We start from the raw sequence: 6,430 nt of genomic DNA, 5'->3' as shown, positions 1-6,430 counted from the left end.
TATGACCTCCCTGCAGGGAAACCAATCACCGCCACCACCGAGGGCCTTCCAGCCTGGGTTCAGACTTGCTGGCCCCTCTCGGGAGGCTACCTGCTCCTTTGCCCTGGCTCTGCCGTGACCCCTGCACATGTCTCCTTGGGCCCTTTCTCCTGGGCCCAGCAGCCCCCCTGGCAGCCGATGTACAGACGTGACAAACCACAGTGACACACTAACCGGAGAGGGCTCTGAGGTGTCCCTGGGTGGGGTTGTTGTCCTACCTGAGCTCCTGGGGAGTGTCCACACTGCACCTGCAGGGGCGGGGCCTGCTCGGGTCTGTGGAGAGGAAGGCTGGGCACTAGACTTCCAAATTCCATTCAGTCCCGGCCGAGTTTGCTGGCACCTGCTATGAAAGGTGAGGCCACTGCGAGCCTGTTCATCTTCCACCCACACCCTATCCTGTTTTCCTCTCTAACACTGCCATCACCGTCTCCGCCTTCTCGTTCAAAAAGGAATTGTAGGAAAAAAGACAAAGAACATGATAGAGAAAACCCCCATTTTCTCTAAAAAAAATATCACTCAAGATTTATGCTATATGGAGCAGGATCAATTACAATGAAAAGTGCTTTACAGATAATACCACTAATAATGGAGACCACATGTTTTATAAATACGCACATGATGCCCGTGGACCCTCACGCCCCCATGAGGTAAGTACTGTGCTGCTCTCTCTCATCACCTTACTGATGAAGAAGGGGCTCTGACGTCAGTGTCAGAGGTGGGGCAGGACCCTCCTCCTGACTCCAAATCTCTAGGAATGCCTGTGTTCCCCAGATGCATTTGGCCTGTACACCCCCCACCCCCAATCCCGCCCAAGCCTGCTGGTGGATGGTGTTATTGAGGAGCGGATTAATTAACAGAAAAAACTAGAGGCAGCAAGACCCTGGGGGTAACTAGCGTAGGTGTGGGGGAGCAGGCCCAGCAAAACTAGGTCAGCTTGCAGGCTGAGCTCACAGGGGTGCAAGGCTGGAGGGGGTGGAAGGCTGGAGGGCAGCTCAAGGTGTTCCCATGCTGTCCTGAGAGCTGGCTCTGCCCTGGAAAGAGACAGAGGGGCAGGGAGGGGTCCTGAGCAGGGAGAACCCTCTCGGGTGCGAGTGCCTGGATGATACTGCCATCCCCACTTCCAGGAGATGTGGCACTCAGAGAGGGACCTTGTTCTTCATGTCCCAAAGGCTTAGAGGTGGAGCTTCGATTCGGCTGCAGACAGAGTGAGGAGGGAAGCAGGGATGTGGCCGGGATGGGATGGAGACGCTGTGAGCCTGTAAGTTTAAGCAGAATGCTGCTTCTCTGCTAGTCCGTCAGCTTTGAGGTAGAAGAGCTTTTGGTCTTTATCCTTTTCATATATAGGTAATGTAAACCGAATGAGCGTTTTCTTGTGTTTGCTAGAACAGCTGTGTAAATCATATAGAGTTTCTTTGGTATCTACTGCCTATGTACTTGGTTATTGTATTCAGCTTTCCTGATAGCTATTGCACAATTACTTTTACAAATAAAATGTTATAACAAAGTTGTTTGGATTTTAAAAGTGACTTACCACATAGCTGGGGATTTGTTTTTAATGAAAAATTAAAAAATTTTAATGTGAAAAGCAGCACCCTGCTTACAATTACAGCACTTCTCTGCTGGTCCGTCATGTGAGAGGACCAGCTGTGTTCACATGACGACGGGTGCTGGGCACCTCCCTGCAGCTGCCCTCCTGGGGCCGAGGTCTGAGGCCGGGTGCACTGTCCAGCCCCCTGGCCCGAGGAAGCGCAAGCTCAACAGGGCTGAAGGGCTCATGCACAGCCGGTGCCCTCGGGAGAAAACCTTCTCCCTGGTGTCAGCCAAGAAAAGTCTCCAGGGAAAGCAGAAGCCTGGGAGGCCATGGGGGGGACACCCTACATCCCCCTACGGATGCCCCGCCTTTCCCAGCGTCTCGGAGAGCATCAAGGTCAAGGACAGCCTGGCTGGTTAAAACCAGCAGCTGCTTCAACACCACACATCCCGACTGAGTGCCCAGGTGTGCAAGGCCACAGGGTAGATGCCACCGAGGGTAGCTAGACGGGCCAGCCCCCCCCCACACACACACTAAGAACTTCCAGGGAAGGGGCGCCAGCAACACACAAACCACAGCAGCCTCAGATGGTTCCAGAGGAGGGTCCAAGAGAGAACAGGCCTGGAGCAGCGAGGGGTGTGGCTGAGAGCATATGGACCCCCTGCTTTCCTCCTGAGAAGCTTTGGTCTCGGCTCCCCAGGAAACACATGCGTCACACACACACACACACACACACACACACAATTTCTGGCCTCAGGGATGTGACGGCAGAAAGAGGAAAAGTATAGAAAGTCTCCCTGACCTCTGAGTTCCAGAACTCCCCCACCCCACCCCTCAGAGGCCTGCAGGACACAGGCATGCATGTGAGGAGCTGCTCGATGAGGGTCCTGAGGCTTGCCCGTCTCTCCCTGACTTGGGAAGAGGACAGAGTTGGGGGGAAGGGGCGGGTCGTAAGCTGTATGTAGACTGGTGAGGCCCTGAGAAGGGGCTCTGCCCGAGTTTCCTGGGGCGAGGCCTAGGTTAGAAGCAGCTGTGTGGGGTGGGAGGCACATGGGCTCTGCATCGCTGTGGGTGGCAGGAAGAGTCCTGTGTACTCAGGAGTGCAGGGGCCTGGGGGACAGAGCAGCTGCCAGGGGCTTGTGGGCCGGAAGGGAGCAGATAGGGAATTCCGTGGGTGCCGGATGAGCCGGCCTGGAGGAGCGAATGAGCTCCACCCTCCTCCCAGGTCCTGAGCAAGCCCACCTGCGCTCAGGACCATTCTAGGACCTGTGGGGGGATGAGAGGACCAGCCAGCCTTTGAGTTGACAAAATGAAATGCCTGCCACCTCAGGGGAATGGAGACCACAATGTAAAAATAAGGATGAGACACAAAACCAATTCTTGCACACCAAAATGTGTGTATTGAAATGCTAATCTGCTGTAAGACAGAAAACCCGGAATCTATAATATAGACATGAAAAGGAAACCTACAAACAAAAGACAAACAGTAAGCAGGGGTAATTATTACACCATACATGACAAAAAGTACTAATATTCTTCATATATAAAGAACTCTTATAAATCAATAAGATAAAAGACTGACAACCATTAGGATAATTCATAAAAAAATATAAATAGACAGTTCACATAAAAAGAAATGCAAATAACTTCTTGACATTTGAGACATACTCCTCAACCATAATTAGATAAATGAAAATTAAGATTACAATAAGACACCGTTTTCCACCAATCAGATGGGCAAGATTTCTAAGTTTAGCCGAAACCGGTTTGGCTCAGCGGATAGAGCGTCGGCCTGCGGACTGAAAGGTCCCAGGTTCGATTCCGGTCAAGGGCATGTACCTGGGTTGCGGGCACATCCCCAGTGGGAGATGTGCAGGAGGCAGCTGATCGATGTCTCTCTCTCATCGATGTTTCTAACTCTCTATCTCTCTCCCTTCCTCTCTGTAAAAAATCAATAAAATATATATATATAAAAAAAAGATTTCTAAGTTTAACAAAGCCTTTGGCTGGTGAGCGAGGGGTGAGGGAACAGCCTTTCTTCATGCCTGTAGATGGGAGTGTGGATTGGCACAGCCTCTCTCGAGAGCAAGTTGGCGTTATCTATCAAAATCAAAGCACACTTTCCTTTGACCCTGCAATTCCAGTTCTAGAAACTTACCCTGCAAGTATATCCCCGCATGTCCACAAGGGTATTTGTTCAAAGATATTCACAGTAGCATTATTTGTAAATACAAAAACAAACAAACAAAAAACGAACACCCAAAAAACAAAAACTCATCCCCCGCCCCAAACCAAATGTCTATGAATAGGGGACTGAATAGATACACACACACATACATGCATGCATACATACAGACATACACATCACTGGAATGCCATGAGGCCATTCAGAATGAGTTAGATCTGTGTGTGCTGATATGGAAAGATCTTGGAGCCACATTGTTAATTTAAAAGGCAAGCAAGGTGCAGAGCACTATGTATAGTTGTCTGCCATTTATATTTTTAAAAAGAATTCACATGTAAATGCGTGCGTGGTTATGAATAGCCATTTCTAAAAAGGCACAGAGGTTAAGCAAATCTATATACTCTCACTGGATAATTCTGTAGTGTTTGAATGGTTCAGTATCTGTGGGTGCTTTATTTTTTATTTATTTAGTTTTTTTGAGCGAAAGCAAAGTTTTACTACAGAAACTGCTGCAGGGAGGGGACCCAAAAATGTTGCTGAGTGGATGCTCTATTTTTATGGCAGCAAGTGAGGTACAGGGGGGCAGGACGAAGGAGCAGCGGGAGGAAGACACACACAGTAAGCACTTCTCTGCTGGCCCAGGGCCCGAGGCCGTGCGTCTGTGCTGGGAATCAGTGCTCTCCACGTGGACAGCCTCAGACTACAAGGACAGCGCTGAGTCACAGCCAGCCTGGGAGCTGTGACGGAGTCCACAGCCTCCCACGAGCAGGCTCTGCTGACATGTGCCAGACGGTTTCTCTTCCAGGAAGGAGCACTGGAGGGGCCCGAGGTGGGGCTGGGGAAGATCGATAAGGAGGCACCTGCTGGGAGAGACAGAAAGTAGCCCTTTGTCCCCACCGGGTTGTTGTCACTCTGCCAAAAGAGTTCCTGCTTCTTAGCAAAATCTACTGATCTCGAAGGTGAAATCAGCAGGAGTTTTAGAGCCATTTCAGGTTATTATTGGGAGGAGTGCAAACGTTTGCACAAGATAAAAACAAGACAGTGAGTCTAATATCAGACAAGCAATGAGGGCACTAGAAACATAAATTCAAACAACATCTAATTCAAACAGGGGATCCCATGTCCCACCGAACGGGTTAGTAAAAGGGTAAGGATTGCTGCTACTCAGTGCTGGGAGAACGTGGGAAATAGGTGCACTCAAGCACGGCGGGGGCAGGATGGGATTATAACCCAAACTATAAAATGAGTCCATATTAACATAAATCAATGATTGAATAAGTTAATGAATGAGGAAGAAACACATCTTCTGTGCAGAACAATTTAAAAACAAAAATGGCCCAGCCATTTCTGTTTGGCTCTGTGGATAGAGCGTCAGCCTGCAAACCAAAGGGTCCTGGGTTTGATTTCAGGCAAGGACACGTACCTCGGTTACAGGCTCCTCCCTGGCCCTGGCCCTGGCCCGAAGTATGCAGGAGGCAATCAATCGATGTCTTTCTCTCACATCGATATTTCTCTCTGTCTTTCCCTCTCCCTTCCACCTCCCTAAAAATCAATGGAAAAATATCCTTGGGTGAGGGTTAAAAGAAAAAGGAATATATATAAAAACAGAAATGCACACAAAGTACAGAAATTCTCAAAACAATGTCTCAGTTTTTTCAGAAAAAATTATATATTCATGTCACTTGTCTATAAATATTTGCTTAGAAAAGCTTTAAAAATCTAAGGGAGGTGTCATTTAAGTTTGCAAATGTATATATGTATATACATTTATACATGTAACATACATATGTATATGTATCTAGTTATATATGCACTAGAGGCCCAGTGCACAAAATTCATGCATGGGGGGGGTGGGGGATACCCTCAGCCCAGCCTGCACCCTCTGCGGGATGTCCGACTGCGGTTTAGGCCCGATCCCGGGATTGGGCCTAAATCAGCAGTTGGACATCCCTCTCACAATCCAGGACCACTGGCTTCTAACTGCTCACCTGCCTGCCTGCCTAACTGCCCACCCTGATGGCCTGGTCACCCCAACTGCCCCCCCCCCCATGGCCTGGTCTCCCCCAATTGCCCCATTGCTGGCCTGGTCACTCCTAACTCCCTCCCTTCCTGCCTGGTCACCCCTCACTGCTCCCCCCGCCAGCCTCGTCACCCCTAACTGCCCCCTCTGCTGGTCTGTTCGCCTCACGCAGCCTGCTGTTCGGTTGTTTGGTCGCCCCACACAGCCTGGTGCTCAGTTGTTTGGTTGGCCCTCACTAACTCCTCTGCTGGCCTGGTGGCCCCACGCAGTCATTTCAGTCGTCTGTTCAGTTGTTTCAGTTGCGAAGGTCACTTAGGCTTTTATATGTATAGATTTGCTAATTTAAATGTAAATATATAAATGTGTTATATTTACCGTATTTGCCGACGATTTTTTGGCCCTGAAAAATATGCCTCCAAGTGGGGGGTCGTCTTATTCGCCAGGTACACTTCAGATAGACTGCCCATAGTGCTTGCCCCGTGCCATAGTGGCCTCCCGATGCCCGCCCACTTCATTCCACATACCGTTCAGGCATCAGCAGCGCTGCTGGGTGTATGCTCGGCTGTTATGCGATTTTTGCTGTTATGCGATTTTACCACACTCGCAAAATCGCACACAGCCGACCATACACCCAGTATGATAGCGCAAAATCGCG

This window comes from Myotis davidii, unplaced genomic scaffold (assembly GCF_000327345.1).
Source record: "Myotis davidii unplaced genomic scaffold, ASM32734v1 scaffold176, whole genome shotgun sequence".
NCBI classification, from domain to species: Eukaryota; Metazoa; Chordata; class Mammalia; order Chiroptera; family Vespertilionidae; genus Myotis; species Myotis davidii.
The sequence above is the reverse complement of the archived record's forward strand: the minus strand, read 5'-3'. Positions refer to the sequence as shown.